General features: G+C 42.3%; 2 pseudogenes; one reads left to right on the top strand and one right to left on the bottom strand.

Annotated features, from left to right (window-relative positions):
- Nucleotides 1-1,667: 1,667 nt before the first annotated feature.
- Nucleotides 1,668-15,911, bottom strand: LOC142451575 (inositol 1,4,5-triphosphate receptor associated 2-like; annotated as a pseudogene).
- A 6,953-nt stretch (nucleotides 15,912-22,864) lies between these two features.
- Nucleotides 22,865-23,285, top strand: LOC142451576 (short coiled-coil protein B pseudogene; annotated as a pseudogene).
- Nucleotides 23,286-23,352: the final 67 nt, after the last annotated feature.

Here is a 23,352-nt window from a genome sequence, read left to right on the forward strand (position 1 = left end):
CATGTCAGCAGTAGAGCGAAGTGTCTGATATATTAGTCAAAGAGGTAACTAAACAATTTTCCGTGTTCTCAATGTTTTGTTAACTTGTGGGATAATAAAACTTTCGGCATCTCAGAACTGGAATTCTTTTGCATCGTAACCATTGTACCAACATTAGGAGATTTTAACAGACCAAGTTAAAATTGGAGATTGGGCTCATTCATTCTTATAAGTTCTTATTAGAACGCATATTTTTATTAAGACATCATACTTATTGTCTCTCCAGCTCAAAAATAGATCTTATCATGTATCTTCAGATTCACTCACTTTTTCTTTCCTCATTCGCATACAGGACTCACACGCATGGATCCTAGCCCTCCCACTTACACTCATGCATACCCTTACTAGATGCACAATTTTGTTCACAATCAGCTTAGCATCCAGGAATACTTAGATAAGTAGAGGGCTACTGGGCCGGGGAGGGGGAGGAAAGTCCTTAGTGAAATGAATCTACACAGTAGCAGCAGCAATGCGCTCCGACACAGCTCAGCCCTGGGTTCAAATACAGTCATGACCGCGAGGATGGTGCAAGACCACACAGTGCTGTTTCTGCTGCCCAGGGGGTCCTCAGGAGCTGCAAGCAACTTGATAGCACTGACGACAGCATGGTATGACCAGAGCATAGTATGACCAGGGCATAGTATGACCAGGGCAAGAGACAGAAAGACAAAATCTAAAATCACAACAAAGCAGGAGCGTCATGGGGCAAAACGAAGTACTTTCAGTAAGCTTATTCTCCCACTGTTCCTTCACACTTGATTCTGGATTTGACACCCACTGTAGAAAGGCATCAATAAGGGTTTCCACTTCAGAACCTTCATGCTGAAAAAGAGAAAAATTCTACATTTTTAACCAGAAATGTAGGTGAAAAACCATGTGCTTTTATTGAAGAATTAATTTAGACCAAATTCCATGGAAAACAAGAAAAGAGTAGCAATCTATGTATCTCAAGAAGATTCTGGAATGAGCCCCTTCTCACTGAACACATCCAGAAATTCTTTACCTCAGTGGGTTGCCACGTGCCCCTGGTAACACCCTTCCGGTTCTCTGTGCATGCTGAGTACACACAGACAAATGATTCTTAGAGCGAAATGTATCCATGTTCATTTCCCAAATAAAGTACAATGTTCATGTTGATTCATTTATTTCCTTTGTCAAGCTATATGCTACCTACAAGCTTATTAAGCACTTTGATAATGACTGAAAATACCAACATAAAAATATAGTTCTCTGCTTTCTTGGCCTATCTAAAGTTTCCAGCAAAAAAATCACACAAATACAGAAAAAGGAGCAATCAATTAGCTAGAGGAAGAGATGGAAAAGTCACATAGATACCACATCATTAGCCTTGCAGTATAAACATTACCCCTGAAGAAAAACACACTCAAGCAATCTAGACCTAATGACCAATTTCATTTTGGCAAAAAGAGGGCAACTTCTGGAAGGTGAGAGAAAGATTTTCATAGGTTGAACTTGGGTCTCAAAAACACAGAGATGTGGCCGTATCGGCACCTAAGCTGTCGGTGAGTTCTCAGCGGATAGGGGCGTAGTCCAAGTCAAGCAACTTAACGTGCGCCCCCCTACAACGCCAGCTTCTGACACATAGCTTGGATTTCACTTCTTTTTATTTAGGCTTCCTCAGCAATTTCACCATTTCTTGGCTCACCTTTGCCCTGAGATGGCAAGCTAATGAAATTATACTGCTCTTTGGTTTCATTGTTCTGAAACAATTAGCAAAATATTAACAGCTCTATAATCCTAATAAAGAACCTTGTTCTGAAACAAGTAGCAAAATATTCACATCTCTGCAATCCTAATAAAGAACATCCTCCTACTTTCTTTACTTTGACTGTGATCTGGGTGAAGCTTTAGAGAGATGAGTCTTCCCATTCGACAGTTGCTGCATATTTTGTTTCACGTCATTGACTGCCTTCCTGTATTCATTCCTCCTCCATTCCTGTGGAAAGTATCCCACTGAACTTTGTCCTTGGGTGCATGATTTTTGGATCTCAAATGCTTGATTATTCTAAGGCAGCGGTTCTCAACCTTTGGGTCACGACCCCTTGGGAGTCGAAAAACTTTTCCACAGGGGTCACCTAAGACCATCGGAAAACACATTACGATTCATCACAGTATCAAAATGACAGTGATGAAGTAGCAATGAAAATAATTTGATGGCTGGGCTCACCACCCCGTGAGGAACGGTATGAGAGGGTCGCAGCACGATGAAGGCTGAGAACCGCTGCGCTAAGGTGTGTCTGCCTCCCTAGTGTTGTTCCCATATAGACCTATTGATTTATTTAGGCAATTAAGACCTGGAAGATAACCAAGTGCCACAGTCTCTGACTGGAAGCTTGCTCTTTTAAAATGAAATTTCCCTCCACATTTTCCCTACTCTACACAGGAACTTCCCGATGGGTCCCTCCCAGAGCAGTTGGGAGGGAGTGGTCAGGGGGCGCCTGGGAACTCCTCTGGACTCAGGGGCCTGGACACTCCCGCAGTACAGTCGTGACCTTGTGCTGTGCTTTGTGATGAAGATGCCCACGGGTCAACGCCAGCATCGTCCTCAAACAGACCCGAAACCACTATGGACTCCTTCCACATTACACAAAAACGGTTCGCGTGTCCCCTGTGGGATGGCGTCAACGGCCTGTTTGTTCTCTCTTAAGGAAAGCTCATTTATTCAATAGAGCGCATGTACGTGTGGGTGATGTTGATTGCTACGTGTGGCGTCTTACTATGGAAATGAACACGCGTGCAGGGGGAAAACGGCTGGGATATTGTTTGATCCCATTACAAATTGGCCGGTTTCCTTTGTCTCCTCCCACAAGTAGAAAATACTTTGCGATAAAAATTCTCAAAATGCTTCTCCTGTTGTCCTTTGTCTTCTGTCATATTTTAAATAGATGGCAATGCATCTTCCCTTCTTCTTGCTCTCTGTTGGGAATGGATTAAGGAGCTCTCATTTTCAGATTTCAATGAGAAGGCAAACTTCCAGATCTATCCCCACAGCCGACCAGTTGGCTCTGGGTCATGGTAACCCCAGGGGAACAGAACATAACTGCTCCACGGGGTTTTCCAGGGCAGATGTTTCAGAAATAGATTCCAGACCGCGCTTCTAAGGTACCTCGGGATGGTCTGCCACCTCCATCCTTCCAGTTAGCAGCTGAGCATGTTAACCGTTTGCACAACTCAGGGCCCCCGACCCACAGGAAACCTCAGAGCCAGAACTCTGCCGGCAGGTGGCTGTCTGTTTTGCATGGAAAGAGCTTTGCAGGCTGGCATTTTGACATCATTATCATCTTAGAGAGCTCAGGATACAACACACGGCCGTCGCAGATTTTCCCTGGTTTCGTTCAGTCTGGCGATCTGGCGGGGTTTCAAAACCGCCGCGACATGATGAGTATCTCAAACGGAAAGTCAGGAAAGTGCAGCCCTCGGCAGAGTGGCTAAGGCTGCCCGAGACAGCTTCAGATGCAGGCAGCATATGCGCCCCTGCACCCTTGGCACGAGCAATTCCAACAGCATTCGCCCCAAAGATTTTCTTCCTCCTCTTTCAAGGTCACATCACAGCTGTCAACATGAGGCCATTCTGACATATCTGTCGTCCTGAGCTCCAGGGAGATGATCAGAGTGTGAAAAGAAAGCAATTTGCTAAATAAAGCACTTCCTAATATAGCATGCCCGAATCTGGAAAGGACAAAGGAGCAAAAATAGAGTGTAGGGCGTCCCAACATTTTCATTTCCCAAGAAGGCTTGGGGTTGCCGCAGAGGATTAGGCCCTGCACACAAACGGAATTTTTAAAAAGTAATCATTTGTTTTGTCACCTTTTAAATTAACCGTGTGTTTCAAATTGCTAGTTTCTATTCAGAATATAATAGTCAGGCCCGTTAAATAGATCTGGTAAAATTACATCCTAAAAGCTAAGAAAGTTGATGTTGTTCTTGGGTATCTTTTTTTTTGGTGTGTGAATGTACTTACCTTATGGCATTTGGGAAATATTAAATATAATCCACGAGTTTCCACTGCTACCTTCAGTTGCCTCGACTGGAGATCCCGCCAGGGGAGCCCTAAAGAGCTCAAGGAGATGAGCTTTCTAAGTCCTACTTCCCTGAAGGCGCACTCTCCCAAGTCTGCCTGAGGCCTCTGGGGCAGCTACTCTGTCACTTAGAAAAAGGACTTTTATCCCATGCTACGAGACTTTAGACTTAGGACTCTAAAAACCAGCAACGGGTTCCCTCATGGGCTCACTGGAGGCTTCCTGAAAGCTGTGGCCCCCACTTAATAGTATGTTATAAGCGATTGCATCTGGTGATTATTTTTAATGCTTTTGTTCTATGGATCATTACCTACCTCTGCAGATTGAGCAAGAATAAGTTCATCGTGTAAAGGTATGTCTCCTTCTGAGATGATTCTATCACGTGCTCCACTAACGTTCACCTGGATCCGGTTTCCTGAAAGAACAAAAACATCAATCCAGAGTAGGTAGGTGTGCCTCATCGCTAAAATGGAGCTAACTTATCTCAAAGCATTAAGCGCACATTATGTGCCCAGGATTAGAGAGGGTCCCACAGCCTTGTAGCTTCCAGAAGGCAGAAAACAAGTAGGCTCCCCTCTGAGGTCGGGGGGGGGGGGGGAGGGCAGGAGGAGGGGAGAGAGGCTAACAGTTAAAATCTCAATAAAAATCCAGATATATGACTTTCTTGAAAACTCAGAAGGTGTGGCCCAATGAGTCCAGATAGTCTTGATGTTAACAATTTGCTGGAGCTATGCAGATTACACCTCTCTGCCTTTAACTGGGTCGTGTGCTTTGTGCATTTTCCCATCATGTCATACAGTGGGTATGTGAGCTTACTCCATGGACGTCCCTCGGTTTTCTTATCTGAGTGGCTCTTATTTGAACTGGTGTATTACATACATTCAGAAACCCTTATATAAGTTCAGAAAGAGGGGAGAAGAAGGTGGCATGCGTGCACATTCATAGATTACTGAATCTCAGGGAAAGGCAAAGCCAGGGAGGGTCCGGCAGAACTGTCACTGAGAAAAGCAGACATTCTCCCGTCGTGGAAACCCAGAAGAAAAGGACGGGCACCTTCCAAGAACTGCATACCGTGAAGGAGGCACATCAGGTAGCACAGAGGCACAGGACGGAAGGCTGCAGACGGGCAGAGCTCTACACGCACGGCGGGAGTTCCTGTGGCAAGTCTGTAACTCGAGCCAGTTTATTTTTACCCCTCGTAAATTCTGGAATCACATACATTAGGCTGTACAGATGCTACTCTAGAGGGGAATCCACGTTTCTATTGAACAGCCCTATTTCACAAACTGTGAGATGAAGGCTATGTACCTCTCTCAGGGGTCTGTAGTCTGTGATGGTTGCCTTGAGTTCTTCTATACTTAAGTCTCTGCGAGGGGGAGAGGGGGAAAAAAGAGAATTAACACCAAGGACATTAATGAGCCCATCAAATTTTCACTGAAGGACTTTCTAGGAGGGAATGCACTAACCTTCTGCAAACTTGCATCTTTAGTAAGCAAGGTGCTCTCATGTGTGTATAACTGCATCTGAAAAGATAACAAGTTTAGGGAAGACCTTTGGATCCTGTTTGGAGAAGGAAACAAAATCAGTCCAGAAAGAGAGAGATGCTTTTGAAGCCCCTTTGCATATGCGTGTGTGTTCTATTTCCATTACTTTCATCCGAGCCTCACAACAACCCAAAGAGTAGGAGTTACGGCCCCTGAAGACTTGCCAATGTCGCCCAGACTGCATGGCACAGCTGAACTTGGGATATGAGTCTACTGCTTCAGTCAAGTGCCCTACCCACTGGCGAGTATATCATATAATGAGAACACCCATAGACCTCCAGCTTTCACTTTTGGGGGGTGAAAATGAAAATCTAGACAGGGCATGAACATAGCCTTTAGATAGGTGTACAGAAGACTCTCCTTTCTTTAAAATCATGGCTTTAAAGTGCTTATGATTTCTTTTAGTAAAGTAAATATTAAAATTCTATTTCATTTAATCAGCAGATAATTCTGAATATGAATTAAATTTAAAAAATAATTAACATAGTCAATGCACAGTCATTTACAGTTGATTTTCTTATTACTTCAAATCAACTTGATGCTCATAGGTGTTTTTCTTATAGTTTTAAAACTATTTTCTCGTGATCATCTCATTTGAGTTTTCCAGTGAGCTTGAAATATCATACCCACTTAGTAGATGAGAAAACTGAGACTTGATAAAGACAAACTACTTGTTTGAGGTAACAAAGCTTTTAAGTATAGAAGACAAAATTCGAGCCAATCTCTTTGGGTTCTTTCCACTAATTTATCATATTCACATTTTCCAGTGACTGTCATCCTTAATGTACAATTAATTTTGATGTCTAAATTTTAACTGTTATAACATACATACACAAAACTTGAGTTTTGACTAGGAAATGTGGAAACTTCACATACAGACGTGACATTTAAGTACAAATACTACTATAAAATGTACAATTGCAGACATATACTGCAATAGAACTATTACTAAAATAAAACCACGCGAGCCCCCAGAAGAATGCACTTCAGAAGAATACAGCACTGAAGCTATAGCTCAGGGAGAGGGGCGCATCTGATCAGAGCACACAGGAGCAAACGAAGAGGGAAGGAGAGAGAGTGGACCACATCCTGGCCCACCAAGCTCTGAGGACGATATTCCTGCTCAAAGCAGACAATGAGCAGAAAGGACCACAGGGCTGGCCCCACAATGAGACACGATGACCCTCACTGACCCACAGCACTATGGGGGAAAGCACTGGGGACACTGTGTGGGAATTGTGCCGGATCTGACCCCACACCAAGGCAAAACGCTAAGGATGTGCAACAGAGCAGCAAGGGGGGCAAAGCAATGAAATCCTCAGGACGTGTCACCCCATCAGACTTGACCTGAAAACACGCCTAAAGGTCAACAAACAGACCTTGAACTATTTATAGGCTTTCCTTTTTTTGTCCTTGTTTTGTTGTTGTTTTTTTATTTTGTTCCTTTGTTTTGCTCTGTCTTGTTTTTGTGCTTATTGTTGTCTCTGCATGTCTAGCTAGATAAGATAGGTGGGATAAACAATCCAGAGGAGAAAACAACGGTACCGGTACCAATGGTTCTGGGAGGACACCAGAGAGGGAGAGGTGGGGAAAGGGAAGGAGGGTTTCAATCAACCCAGGGACAAGGAAATAACAAGTGATAATAAATAGATGGCGAAGAGGGTACAGGATGCCTGGTGGGGCTTAATCAAGGGCAATGTATTCAAGAGGAATTACTGAAACCCAAAGAAGGCTGAACATGATAGTAGGACAAGAGGAAACTAAAAGGAAATAGAGAAAAGAATTAGGAAGCAAAGAGCATTTATAGAGGACTAAATATAGGCATGTATGTACATATATAAATATATTTCTAGATAACAGTAGGAAAATAGATCTATATCCATATATTTATGTGTTAAGTATTAAGGTAGCAGATGGACATTGGGCCTCTACTTAAGTACTCCCTCGATGCAAGAACACTCTATTCTAATAACATGGCATTCCATGATGCTCACCTTCCTGACACAATCACTGAAGACAAAATGGGAGCAAAAGCAAATGTGATGAAGAAAGCTGATGGTGCACGAGCATCAAAAGATATAGCATGTGGGGTCTTAAAGGCTTAAAGAGAGGCTTGAAGATAAACAAGCAGTCATCTAGTTGAGAAGCCACAAAGCCGACATGGAAGAAGCACACCAGTCTGTGTGTATCAATGGGATCAGGGATCAGTGGGATGAGGTATCATGAGTTATCAGTGGGATCAGGTATTAGGCATCAAAGACTCAGAAAAAAAATATTATCAATGTGAATGACGGGGAGTATGGAGTGGAGATCCAAAGCCCATCTCTAGACAATTGGACAACCCCTACAGAAGGGTCACAAGGAAGAGATGAACCGGTCAGGGTGCAGTATAGCACCAATGTATCATACAACTTTCCTCTAGTGCTTAAGTGCTTCCTCCCCCCACTATCATGACCCCAATTCTGCCTTATAAATCCGATTAGACCATAGCATGTACACTGGTACAAATAAGAGCTGGAAACACAGGAAATCTGGGACAAATAAACCCCTTAGGACCAATAATAGGAGTAGTGATACCAGGATGGTAAGGGGGAGGTGCGGGGAGAAAGGGTGAACAGATCACAATGATCTACATATAACCCCCTTCCAGGGGGATAGACAAGAAAGTGGGGAAAGGGAGACATCGGCCAGTGTAAGACATGAAAAAAATAATAGTAATTTATAAAGTATCAAGGGGTTCATGAGGGAGTGAGGGTGGGAGAGGTAGGGGGAAAAATGAGGGAGCTGATACTAAGGGCTCAAGTAGAAAGAAGATGTTTTGAAAATGATGATGGCAACATTATATACAAATATGCTTGACACACTGGATGTATGTATGGATTATAATACCTGTATAAGCCCCCAATAACATGATAATAAAAACATGTGAGATAATGATTTAAATGCATTAATTTATTAATAGCTATCTTGTGTTTCCTAATAATAACCTCTGACAAATACAATATAATATTGGTACAATATAATTTAAAACTTTCTCTGTAAAGTTATCATTCCTAAATTCAACCAAGGATAATATTTCTACGTTTCTCCTTAAGTTCAGCCTCAAAAAGGTAAAACACTGGAAATATATTCTGATTTAAGGCTGTAGCAAATCAGATACCAGTAAATAAAAAGTTGCCAGTACAATAAATAAAAATACGAACAAGCGTTGGCAAGGATGTTGGGAAATATGAGTCCACAGGCATAGCTAGTGAGAATATAAACTGGACCTGCTACTTTGGGAAACTGGAAGTTCTTCCAAAGGTTAGCCAAAGCGTTACCCTAGGATGTAGCAATTCTACTCCTAGATACACAAGAGAAATGAAAATGGATGTCCACACAAAACGCATACACAACCGTCCACAGCAGCATTATTCTTCAAAGCCCCAAAGTGAAAACAATCCAAATGTCCATCAACTATTATGGATCAATAAAATATGGTATGTCCATCAAGTGAAATATTTGATATGAGAAATGAAGTGCTGGCACATGCTGTAACATGGCTGAACCCTGGAAATATTATGCTAAGTAAAAATGTCAGTCACAAAAGGCCAAGTATTTGTGATTTTATTAATCTGAAATGCCCAGAATTGGCAAATCTAGAAACAGAAAATAGATTTGGAGAACAGAAGGAGTTAGCTGCATATGGCTATGGTAGGTTTTTTGTTTTTTTATGTTAAGAGGATGATGAAAATGTTCTAATTTTGACTGCAGGGGTGATGATACAATCCTGTAAATATATTATAAACCACAGCATCATACAGCTTTAACGGTGAATTTTGATATATGGAGTACATCTCGGTACGTTGTTATATAAAAAAACCGTCTTCATATAACTCAGATTTTGAGGAGTACAAATTTAAGAATTTATAGCTGAAGCTTATGTATCAATGAGTCATATCCACCTTAAAGAGTAGGATTAATTTAACAGGAAAGCAATATTTTTACCAGTATTTGGGAAGTGCATACTTGGTACTTTGCCTCAGTGTTAGACAATTCCTCGATCTTCTTCTCCAGTCTGTCTATATCCATAATGTTCGTGATATTCTAATGTAAAGAAGACAGCATTTTAGATTTCTCACCAGAAAAAGTAAAAGAGTATTACAGCCAAAAACTCTTGGGGGAAAGAAGATATTTTCATCATTAACATTGCTTTGCATGTGTTTAACACTCAATGGCAACTTTAGGCGTTCTCATCAAAATAACATGATCCCTTTATCAAAAAGGATCAGCCCCGGTAGTCCTTTCTCATCCACTCCGTTCACCGCTGCAGTCATGTTGTCATCAACAAGGATAACCCTGCTGGCAGCAGTGGGCTCAGGCTCTGTGAGGATGGCACAGGATGGGGCAGCGTTTCTTTCTCTTGCACACGGGGTTGCGATGGGTCCGACTCGACCGCTGCTGAGAACGACATCATCATTGCAAGCACCTCGCTTCTCAGCCACCACCCCCTACTGTCTAGATCATTTTCAGCACCAACAACACTCCCACCACACGGGAACCTGCAGCTCGTCATTGCAAGACCCTGCAACCTGCTGGTGCAAACAGGCCCCTGTCAATTCAGCTTGAATTCGCCTGTGGTCCAGCGTTGTAAGCACTCCTTTGCGCATTCCCGCATCCCTTCCTCTCAGGATTTGCTTTCCACCCACGCACTGCACCGCGCACGCCAGCCGCTCCATTCAGGGGCCTTGGGAGTGGAAGTGGGAGAGTGCTGAGCTTCTTACTGAAACGTCCGTGTTTGAAGTCCCCTAATGGCTCCACGGAAGAAAGGTCAGAGCAGTGATAGAGGGGAAGCTGCTCCAAGTTCAAGTCAATGACACCAACTACAGCTACTCCACGGAAGCTTTTTTCTTTCTTTTTCCTCCAGATAAACATGGGTAAAAAAAGGAACCAAAGCAAGCTGACTGTTCACATGATGAACTTATCATTCATCTCAGTCTTCCCCGAAAGGTCTTTGTATCTTCTAACGCTGGTCCGTTTACACTGCCATTTACCTAACTTGGCGGTAAAAAAGCTGTCCCCCACTGCCTGCCAGTTCTGATGCCTAGGGACCCAAGAAAGGAAAATGTCCATCTGCTCCATAGGGTGTACGAAGCTGCAAACCTTAACAGTCATCTGCCCCATCCGTTCTCCTACCGAGTGACCGGTGGGATGGCATTGCCTTTTGGTTCTCAAACCATGCTTAACATGCTGCACCACCAGGGCTTCAGGACCATGACAAACCCCACTGCTGTGGAGTCCCTTCTGACTCACAGTGGCCCTTGTACTGGGTTTCCAGGGCTTTGTAAATCTCTATGGGAACAAATAGCCCTGACTTTCTCTCACTCCCACAGCCCCTGAGGGCTGGTCTCTACAGTGTATCTCATCTTCCCCTCCTAAAAAATGACAGCTGGCAGGCACACATGGGCATTTCCTAATGCAAATCAGTAATTGCATTGTTACCTCCTAATGGAGTGATGCACATTTCTTTCTTGCTACCCCAATTCTACATTGATTTCATGTAATCCGTGGATGCTAGTCACGCACCTGAAATGTGTGGGGGATGGGGCGGGAGCACCAAGCTTACCTGAGGAGCCGACTTCTAAAGTACTAGTTTTCATGAAGCTTGGGCTCGCAGTTACACTGTGCTTCAATCTAGTGGAGGATTTCTTTCCAATCTTGGTTGCTTTCTAGGCCCCGATACACTTTTAAAAACTATCCATTTGGCCCACATTTTGAGTAAGCATTTAAACTGTTCAGCACAACTTAATAATTTCCCCTGAAATCTTTATATGGAACCCAAACAGAAAATGACAAGTGGCCCTCGATTTTCAAAGCATCTCTATAAGTTACTTCCCCTCTCAACCAGGGGCTCACTGTTACTGTTGTTTAGCCTGCTCTCCCCATTCTTGTTTTCTTGCTTAAAAACAAACAAACAAACAAACTCACCGCCTTCCAGTCAATTCTGACTCAGTGACCCTTCAGAATAGAACAGGACTACCCTCATAAGGTTTCCAAGCTGGGAATCTTTTTGAGAACAGAAAGCCTTATTTTCTCCCCGTTTAAAAATGCACATTGCATAAGCCAGTCTTACTCTTAGAGGCTATACTACACTTTCGAACATGCATGAAGTACATCCTCGTTTGCCAAACAGCTTCATGTGGTTTTAGTCAGTATCCAGAATCACCACATGGAGTCGGCACTATTGGCCCAAAGAAGATTAATGGCTTCCCAAAGTCATTCTCTCAGGGAACTGGAGAGCTGGGACTTACACTCAAAGCTTCTGCCTCCAAATTCAGTGTTCTTTCCGTGGAAAATTTTTTAGACAATGTAAACACTTTACTGCTTGACCTGGCTATCTTTAAATAATTCATTTAGTGTCCTCTTGCATCTACAGTCCTTAAACTCCAATTCTTTCATGGATAATTATGAAAGTGATAAGATGCATTTGTCCATACAGAAGCATTTTATCCAGTTCTCCTCATTCCTACCTTGCCCAGTCAGTCTAGTCTTTGGTCCATAGGAGCCTGAATGTTCACGTGATTTCTAGTTCCCCTGTGATCATAACCCAGGAGTAAATGGCTCGGATTTGTTTGTACCAGTGTTTAATTATTTCAACATACCTCTTCTTGGAGAATTTGTATCTTAAGAATCAGAACCCGGTTTTCTGTCTCCTGATTCATAAAGAGAAAGGTAATTTAAAAGGATTTGAGAAGTTTTTAAAAACACCACCATTTCACGCCTTTCTTTTTTATCTACCTTATCGATTGCATATCACACACCTAGGGGAAAAATATTCTTAACACAACAGACACAACAGTCTTTTGCTTGGGAACCTGTGAGAAGTCATTCTTTAACTCGGTCTAACCATGTCAGTTGGGGGAGGAAAAACAAAAAAGGAGAAGCATGTTTTCCTTTCTCACTACTTTATCTGCATCCACTTAGGCTCTCCAACTGTACTTTGTGTTGCTGATACAGCATCATGAAATCACAAAGAGTTCTAACTGTCTATATGAAGCTGTGGCTTCTCCCAGACTCTGTTACAAGAATACATGAACATCAAAAACTGTCTTATAATTAACAACCTCAATTAAAAAAAACATTAAAAAATTTGTCCAGGTTGGAACAGAGCCTAGGATGTTAACAGGACATCATTGTACTGTGGTTGACTGTAGTTGGCGTGCTTTAATGCAAACTCGAGAGAAATAACCATCCTGAATGCTAAATAAATCTACTTCCCACACTTTCTTGTCATGCAGGAGTTAAGCTAACTGGAATGGTATGGTTTTCAGGAGGTTTTAGGTGCCTGAAATAGACCTGAATCCCAAGTCTTGCAATGACTGATGAACAGACCCTAGAAATGGCTTTTCGTCTTACACCTGATTCATCAGAATGGCTTTCAGTTGCTCCATTAATAACTATTAACCTTGCTAGAATACTGCTGGAAATTATGATTTTGAATATTATCGCTAATGTTAGAGAATCAATTGGATATTCTCAATAAAAATGGTTATTTTTCTGCAGTTTGAGTTAAAACTGAGTCTAAATGACTTGTTGCCCTGAGATTACAAGCCTGGGTTTATTTACATAAAATAATGATTTGTACGGTATATAAATAAGTCCTGCAAGATCTGTTGCTTTTGAAACCCTAGAGAAAATAAAGTGCTTTTTAAAAATATCAAATACTTATGAATCAATCACCTATCAAACATCAGGAGGTATTCTGCAGATTTGGGGATTTGTTAAAAAAAAAATCATCTTGATTGGAAAAGAAACCAGGCTGCCATCCCCACCCCCTGCCCCTTGCTTTTACTGTTCTCTGGGGTTGTGGATGAGTTTATCAGCTTCCTGACTTGTGATTTGGGCCCCACTTGTATTTCCATTATGTAAATTCTATGCCAACATCAAAGTATCCGTATGACTTACGAGTGCCTATTCTGGGTCCGGGGGGAGGCCTTCTGCTCTTCGGAAGCATTCATTCTCAGTTTCAGTTCCTCCAGCTCTTCTTTCAGCAGACTGGTTCTCGTAATAGCTTGGTGGGCACTGTGGGGGCGGGAGACCAAAGGCACTGAGCAACACCTTAACTGCAACCCGCCAGCATGTGAGGTAAAGCCAAGGGCTATTTTTGGAAACAAGTTGAAAATCCCTAAGAGTTCAAACCATATACCCACAGTAAAAATATACGCATGATCTTTCCTTAGAAAAGCAAGGGATTTGTGGGAAGGTTGGTGCACAGAAGCAGGACAGCGGGAAAACAGACCTATATCCCTGAAGCTAAACATCTGGAGCATCCCTTTAAAATCCATCAGAGGCTGAATTAGGTGGCCCTTTCCTCTTACAAAAAAAAATGTAAGTACCGGTACTCTACGATTAATACGATTCCACAAATATTTGTTAAATAATATCATGTTGTAGGGGCTGTGGTCTACACGGGGCCTGTGATGATGATAAATGAAAAAAGTATGGTCTTGCCTTCATAACGTTTATATACTATTGAGGGAGATTGCACCTAAACAAATAAAGAGTTCCAAATATTTTGTATATAATCTACCTTGTCAATATGTTCATTGCAGATTATTGGTAATAACAAGGCACTGGAAACAACTTAAATGTCCAAACAGAAACCAATGCACTGAACTTGGGTCATCCACGACTGGATCCCTGGTGGTGTAGCAGTGATGCTCTGTAGAGAGCTCCCGCCTCAGTCCTCCCCTCTCCTACAGGGTCACGAAGACTCAGAACCTATTGATGGCAGTGAGTTTGGAGTGTGACAATCCCTAACATGGAATTATCTGTTGTCATCTCCCACCACAGGATAAGCTGTTCTCTGTCCAGAATGCAAAAGAAGGTGCCATTTTTCTTTACTCAAGGAACAACATGGGTCATCCATTAGGTACTTATTGAGTTCCAACTCGATGCCAGGCATTGTGCTAGGCATCGGAGAAGGCAACAGCGAACCTAATCATGATAGCTCAACTCATGTTAAGTTTCTAGTCAATCAAAATGATAATACAATGTGATTAAGAATCAAGGTTGGAATGAGCCCAAGTTCTACGGGTACTTAGAGGAAGGAGAGCGCACGCGCACTTCAGAAATCGTCGGTCTACTGAGGACTCTAGATAGCGCCATGGTAGCTCTGAAAGGCATATTGGTCTAAAGCACACGATCCTACCTGGGATGACTTGGAGAACAATACTGCTAAACTAGAACGGTCATAAACTGCTGGTAAAATGATGTAGTCATTTTAAAAAATAGTTTGGCAGTACTTCAAAAAGTTAAGATTTACCTGCCTCAAGACTCAGCAATTCCACTGCTAGGAATTGCTACCCAGGAGAATTGGAAACATAGGCCCACATAAACACTTGTACACAAATGTTCACAGCTATATTGTTTAATAGAGCAAAAAGTGGAAATATCCAAATGTCCATCAACTTATGGATAAACAATGAGTAACATAGCAAAGCAATAGAAAATTATTTAATTAGTAGCAAGGAACAGAGTACTGATCTGTGTGACACGAATGTGAAAACATTAATTGAAGTGAAAGAAGCCTGATACAAGAGGCTATATATTGTACAATTACATTTATATGACATACCCAGAATAAGCAAATCTACAGCCATAGAAAGTAGACTAGACATTCACAGGAACTGGTGGGAAAGGAAAATGAGGGCTGGCTGAATGGGACAAGGGATGACCTCAGGAGTGATGAAAATGTCCTGGAATTAGTTAATGAGGATGTTTGCACGGACTTGGAAATAAACAAAAAGTCATTGACTTGTAGATTCTACAAGGGTATGTAAACGATATTCAAATTTAAAAAGAGAAAAAGGATGATAAGTTCCCACTTCACAGTGCCATCCTACCCCACCACTCAGGGCTTTGAATCAATCCCAACTCAGTGGCTCTGAACAGCAGGGTAGAATTGGCCCCACAGCGTGAGAGAGGCTGCAAATCTGTTGGAAGGCAGAAGGCGCCAGCCTTTCCTGAGGAATGCGTTCCTACCGCGGACCTTGTGGGCATCCAGGACTTTAATCACTGCATCATCAGTGGTCCTTGACCACTCTAGGGCTCACCATTTGATCTGAGAGCGCAACTCAATACAGTCCTCAGATAACGGGATGATAGCGTCTTCCAAGGCTTCCAGCACCAATTTAAGCTTAATTTCCTCTTCCCGTTTCTGCTTGTTGAAATACAGGTTGGCTACATGGCTAATCAAATCAAATCTCTCTCTGAATTTGGAAAAAAATGAAGGAGAAGGTTTTGACATTTCCAATCCTTTCCAATCAAGAAAAAACATAGAACTTCAAATATTCTTGAGAAATTTTCTACTTTACCCTCATCTGCTATCATAAGTACAGCAGCTCATTTGTAGATATTTATTCAAGTGTTAATCCAGGTAGATGTGAGGAACAAATTCATTGACACGCATATATATGTGTAAGAGAGAATTTTATATCAAAGAGTAATTGTGTATTAAGAAAACCCCCACTCCAGATCAAGTCTATAAGTCCAATATTAGCCCATATGTCCCGTACCAATCTATAAATTCCTCTTCAGATTCACACAACACATGTAATGATGCCAAATGGAGGAAGATCACAAGCCAGTGGATGGAAAGTCTTGTGGAACCAGTGGCAGTGGAAGCATCTTAACGCTGGTGTCTCTAGGGCTCCTCCAGCTCCAGGGCTCTGTCCACCATCAGCATAGCTCCATGTGGCTTGTCAACCAGAATGTGTAGCAGAGAGTGTGTGTCCCAGGAAAGAAGACAGGAGTTCCCAGAATCCTCAGGAGAAGGCCGCGCCCACGCAGAGGCGCCACTTGGTCTGTGACCTGATTGATAGGCTAGACTCCACCCTTTTACTCAAGTTGACAGGAGATTATGTAACTGCCACAGGTACACTAACATCAAAGGTTTATTTTCCAAAATTGTTTATATTACAACTAGGAAATGCAGAATATGTCACATCTATAGCTTTAGCGTATTCCTTCTCACTTTACACCCAACACTGGAATGCTCCTGTACTGAAGAAGTCCTGTTTCTCCTGGCAGCACAGATCTAGATGCTTACGCCTTAGCGCTTAACACGAAGTTGGGAACATTGTTGCTATCCCACCTTTCTGAGCGCATAAACTTGAAGTGCCAATGATAGAAACAAGGAAAATGGAGTCAACACCTTTTATTTTCAACACTCGTGTAGTGTAAACATGACTTTTCTCACTCATGTCGAAAAACATCTCTTAAAGAAGGGCTTTCAAAAACTCTCTCTTGAGTTTTAATCTATAACAGTACTACGTCACGTGAAACCTGGTTTTGGTGGGAAATAACTGAAGTCAATGAAGGAGAGGCTACAAAGCAAGTTCTAAGGTGCACCTGAGCCCAGTCGTGGTCCTTTCAATCACTGTATGAGTACGGGAAAGCTGGACCGCTCGAAAGGAAGAGCAAGGAAGCATTGATTCATTTGAATTCTGGTATTGGTGAAGCATATTTAAAGGACTGCTTGAAGGACAAACAGATTTGTCTTGGAGGACGCACAGCCTGAATGCTGAATACAAGCGAGGATGGTGAGCCTGTCCCATGGACTTTGGACATGTTATCTCTCAGGTGATAACATGGAAAAGGACATCATACTTGGTAAAGCAGAGGGTGAGCCAAAATGAGGACCCTTAAGAAGATGGACTGGCACAGTGGCTGGCTGTCACAAGGGGCTAACACTTAGCAAGCATGCTGAGGATGACACAGGACCAAGTAGTGCATCAGATCCCACGGTAGAACTGACTTGAGGGCACCTGGTAACAGTCTTACAAGAATGTATGTCCTTCTAGACACTAATTTTAATGCAGATGGTATCGTGGCAAGGTAGAGCTTTACATCAGCTCTAGAACAGAGGGGGACGGGAGAGAACACATGCACATGCACGAAGTGCTACTTGTGTTTATTATAATTAAAATATGTAGAACTGTGGTCCATTTTAAAGTTGAGTTGTTTATGAAAGCATGATAAGTAAGAAGATGTACAAGACAACCTTAGACATATCTCCATCCAAAGCCTCACAGCCCCCTGGGGTAGGCTTCGTTACAGCTATGGTCTTCTGAACTGAAAAACACACAAGACAGTTTTATTATAAAAAACATTTTCCCCAAACCATCGACAGTGGCAGGTTAATTCTGAAGAAATATATACAGACATGTTCTACCTGGTTTTATGCTGTCCTGTTGTTCAAAACCAGAAGTTTCTGTGCTGCTAAAAACAAAGCCAGCAGGTCAGTATTTTTTACCATACTAAAACTTGGTTGTTGTTTTCTTTAATAGATGTACACTGGATGCTTCTAGTCTGAACAATTAAACATGCTCCCATGCAACCTGAAAAGTGCTTAACAATATTCTCTAGAGCCCACAGGGAGATAGAGCTGATGTCCAGCCCCTGGTGATCCAGGTCATGTGTGATAGACTACTGGGACTTTAGACTCAGTCCTTTCAAGGCACACGACCTCCCTGGGTCACATCAGAAGGATATGATGTGTAAACCCACTAAGTAAACTGAGATGTACCTTAAACCCACCTGTAGAAGATTTAAGGAACTGACTTCCGCCCTTGGACTTACGGCTGAAATGTGTGAGAAGCAAGCGACCACTTCCCCAACATAATGGAATTGGTGGTTGTTGGTTAGGACCTTTTGCTTTGAGAATTTCCACAGAATGGTGGCCCAGGACTGCCATATATTTACTATTTTTATGCTCTCTTTGCCTTTTTATGACACATATTAGTCTGACAGGCACAGTTCTACCTTTGTGAATGAGTATTATTAAGAGTTCTGCCTTATCCTCAACCCTACTCGTTTTTGTAAATTGTGTCCAGTCATGTAAACCTTGAGTCTGTACAAGTCAACAATTCATGTATTGCTGTCTGAAGAGCTAGTCTATACATATATAATCCGTTTCTCAACAGTGTCTTAAATTCTATCCATTGGCTAAATTAATGATACTATCAACAAAATTACCTTATGACACAAAGGGGAAATTTACAATGCTATCATAATATGATGATGTATCTAAAGTGAACATATAAAAACCATAGATATAAGACATATATATTATATAGGACACATATAAACTATATAATAGGTTTACATAACTATATATAAACTATATGACATATAGTTCATATAAACTATAGATAGGTGAATGGATTTGGGGTTTGTACTTAATTGTAACCCTAATCTAAGAACAACTAGTTCTTATTATATGGCCCTTGTTCAATACTTGCTCTCGTGAAGAGATCACGAAGATATGGGTGCTACATAGCAAAATGTGATGAACAAACCAGATGGTACCTGGCTATCAGTGAGAATCATGTCTGGGGGCTTAAAGATATGTCTTTAAACAAGCAATAATCTAAGTGAGGTATCAACTAAGTGTACAAGGAAGAAGCACACTAATCTGTATGATCCAAGGATTGTAAATAATAAAATCCAAATCTGAAGGAGGTTTTGGAATCATACTTTAAATTGTGAACACCCAATTTGTAGAAGGCTATGGATGACAGTGGAGACCCAAAATCCATTTGATGGGTCACCACATGGCTTAAGCCGTGACTGTATCCCCAGGGATATGAGAAGACTTGCCATCAGACAGAGAGCATTGTAAAGCAGATTATGGCAGATGTAGTTAAATTAAAATGTAACATCTTATCATTGGATCTAACCCCCCATATCAAACCCACTGCCATCAAGTTGATTCAGACTCATAGCAACCCTCTAGGGGAAGGTAGAACTGCCCCTCTGGGTTTCCTAGGCTTTTGATCTTTGGTGGGGGTGGGGGGAGCCCAGTGCCTCATCTTTCCCCTCCTGAGCTGCAGGTGATTAGCACCTCCATGGGAAAACAACTCTGCCACCAGGGCTCCTGAGAGATTTGACAGTCCTCCATCCCCTTACAAGAGGGTTGCAGGGAGGAGATGAGCCATTAGGGGGCAGTATAGCAACCATGAAATATATAACTCTCCTCTAGTTCTTTAATGCTTCCCCCTCCCCCACCACTATCATGATCTCAATTCTACCTTACAAATCCAGCTGGCCTAGAGGATACACACTGATACAGATAAGAACTGGAAACACAGGGAATCCAGGACAGGTGAACCCCTCAGGACTAATAATGAGAGTAGCAATACCGGAAGGGTCAGGGAAAGGTGGGGTAGAAAGGTAAACCAATCACAAGGATCTACATAGAACCCCCTCCCTGGGGAGCGGACAACAGAAGGCTGGGTGAAGGGAGATGTTGGACAATGTAAGACATGACAAAATAATAATAATTTATAAATTATCAAGGATTTGTGAGGGAAGGGGGATGGGGAGGGAGGGAGGGGGGAAAATGAGAAGCTGATCCCAAGGGCTCAAGTAGAAAACAAGTGTTTTGAGAATGATAAGGGCACCAAATGTACAAATGTGCTTGACACAATGGATGGATGGATGATGATCAGAGTTGTATGAGCCCCCAATAAAATGATTACAACTCTGATCATCATCCATCCATCCATCCATTGTGTCAAGCACATTTGTACATTCATTGCCCTCATCATTCTCAAAGCATTGGCTCTCCACTTAAGCCCCAAATTTATACAAAGTTAAAAATCAAGAACAGATGCAAAAAATTATTCATTGAAGAGGTTTGTCCTCTGTCTCATGAAATTTCAATATCAAGTACTTTGAGGTATTTTTAGATATAGTTACTCTTACCCTCACATTATGTTTGATACACGCATTGTGTTTCCTCCACTTCCTCCCACCTCCAACTATGAGGCTTTCCTTGCTCTGGCTGCTGATAGCAGGTAAGCGAAAGGGGCCGAGTAAAGGGGGTGGGCAAGCTCCAATATTTCTCCCCCAACGTTTCTCCCCTCCTCCTCACTCAGCTTCTTTCCCAGGTATTCTGACTGCCAGGACCAAAGGGAGGGGGAGCAGAGAGATATCAAAGTAATGTTTGCTCCCTGCTTGATCAAACAAATTTCCTGTCCCTGAATATGACATAGGGTCTGTTGGATTCTTTGGACACCCCCATGGCCGACACCCCTTTACAGAAGCTCATCAAGATGGGATTTGCTGTACTTATCATCAGCTGCAACTCCTTCTGCAACGACAACGGTGTCAGCCTCCACCCCCGGCTTCTGGGGACTGCCAACCTTCTACCTGTTCCTGGGGCTCCTTGACTTGTACAAGATATTCGCGTTTCCATGACCCACACATACACCAGGTGGATTTTTATTTTCTCTCTGTGTCTGTGTGCACGTGTGGGTGTTGGTTTTGATTTTAGCTTACTTATGTACATGTAACTGGAGGAGCAGAAAGCATCAATGCTGAAGCTATAAGTTTACATGCAATATTCTCAGTGCCCCCAAAGATAAGATTTACAGATACTGATAAAAGGCAATAATAAAAACAAAGGGGAAAGAGCCTTTCAACTTGTATCAGAACTAATTTACTAATTATTATTTAATGCAGACACTGGCCTGGAACCCATTGTCAAAAGGGATTCTCTGTACTTGGTCTTGCTGGGCTGTGCCAACAGACCTCATCCTCGCCCTCTTACATTTGGTCTACCTCTGGTCCTTAAGAACTTGAGCTTGCTCAGCAAGAGCCATGGACCAGTGTTTGGTGTCCCCTAAATTCAAGGAACCTATTTCAAGCTTTCCCAATGGCCCCCTTCCTAGATTTGATATGATTTTGAGTGTGGTGGAAACTATCTTAACCACTATCTGGACAGAAAGCTCACAAACCCTCTTCTACTTGACACATTCTGACCTCTCTTTAGATCTTTGATTTGATTGCTGACAAGGTATGGGTGGGATCATGGAAAATAATTTTTTTAACTAGGAGAAAAATAAAATTTCTCTTGTTCTGAATGGTATACAGCTAACAACAGTTGCCTTGGAAGAACAGCTATGGAGTCATGTTAATGTTATATTTTATTTCCAAAGCATATTAAGTACTTGCTAGGTCTGATCACTGATAAGGGATAGAAAGAGTGACCAACCTCAGGAGCCATTGTTGCCCATTGTCCACAGCTGAGTCATTCTAGATCATGGAACCATATACAGCAAACAAATAGGATTACTGATATTTATCTAGTCATTTTGCTTATATACATAGTAATTGTAGTACAATGAACATGCATGATTTACGTCCTAAAAATACTTGTGGAAAGTTTGAAAAGAACACATCTTTGGGGGGAAGAAAACAGAAGTGAAAATCTAAAATTAACTAAAAATTTTGAGCTAAACATATAGTTTTTTTTTTAGAGTGGTGGCATTAGTTCTTGCAAGGCAACATCTACGACATATAAATAATTCCAATAAATTGTTTCAGACTGTTGAATAAGCTTATCAGCTCAAAGTTATTCAAGTCACTATAGAATCTGCAAGATAGATCCAAAGAAATTAAAAATAATTGAGACATCAACAACTAGGTAGCTGTTGTGTGCATCAGTTCAGTTCTGACTCATAGCAACCCCATGAGACAGAGTCGCACCATCTCACAGCGATTACTAGACTGCCGTGGCGCTGTTGCGTAGACACTGAATAGCTTACCACAAAGCCAGTGCTTCACCACATGCTCCGTGGAAGAAAATCGAGGCTAGGTGCTCCCATCAAGACTTGCAGCTTCACAAACCCTAGGTAGCCACTCTGAGTTGGAACCTGCTCTGTGACAGTTGGTTTCACTTGGGTTGGGTTAATCATTACAGGACAGGAGCAGGCCTTGGGACTGTAAATATGTGCAATCCGTGTGGAAAGTCATACGGTACCACCTCCAACAATAGAAATTCCATATGGAACAGAATAGAAATTAGGACTAGAGAGTCTGTGTGATCCAGCCATCCCTGCGGGGTGTATATCCTAAAGACGACACGTGACACAAACAGGCATGTGCACACCCGTGTGAAGTGCAGCCCTGTTCAATATAGCAAGAAGATGGAAACGACCCCAACTCCCATACGTTGAAGACTAGGTCAACTCTGGTGCACAGACACAAGGGAATACTATGCATCAGTAAAAAGCATCAGCGAAACCACGAAGCTCCTTGTGACATGGATGGACCTGAAGAAATGAGTCCATCACATCACAAAAAGGTCACATAATACATGACACCACTGTTTGAAGGGAAAACAAAGTATTAAGAAAGCTACTTTGGGATTGGCTGGAATCTGGGCGGGACGAGGCGGGACTTTCCTCTTGGCGCATGCTCTGTGGGCCGAGAAGGCGGGGCTGCGAGTATCAGTCAGTCCAAGCGTCCAGGCCTGAGGCGTCCTCTCACCACTGCCTCTCCTGGCGCCTGCAACAGCAGACCATTCATCAAGGACTCTGTATGCAAGGTCCAAAAGTTTGTTTCCCAAAATGATGAATGCCAGCATGGACGCAGTTGATGCCGAGAATCAGGTGGGACTGGAAGAAAAAACCCGCTGATTAATCCAGTGCTAGAACTCCAGCACACGCTGGAAGATCTCTCTACAAGAGTAGATGCAGTTAAGGAAGAAAACCTGAAGCTAAAATCGGAAAACCAAGTTCTTGGACAATATACAGAAAACCTCATGTCAGCTTCGAGTGTTTTCCAAACAACTGACACCAAAAGCAAAAGAAAGTCAGGGCTTGGGAGCCTCTGAGCTTCAATGGCATTGCTGCTGGGTGATTTCTGTTCCTGGCTCTGTGTTCCTTTCACCTGGAGAGATT

This window comes from Tenrec ecaudatus, chromosome 6, assembly GCF_050624435.1.
Source record: "Tenrec ecaudatus isolate mTenEca1 chromosome 6, mTenEca1.hap1, whole genome shotgun sequence".
NCBI lineage: Eukaryota > Metazoa > Chordata > Mammalia > Afrosoricida > Tenrecidae > Tenrec > Tenrec ecaudatus.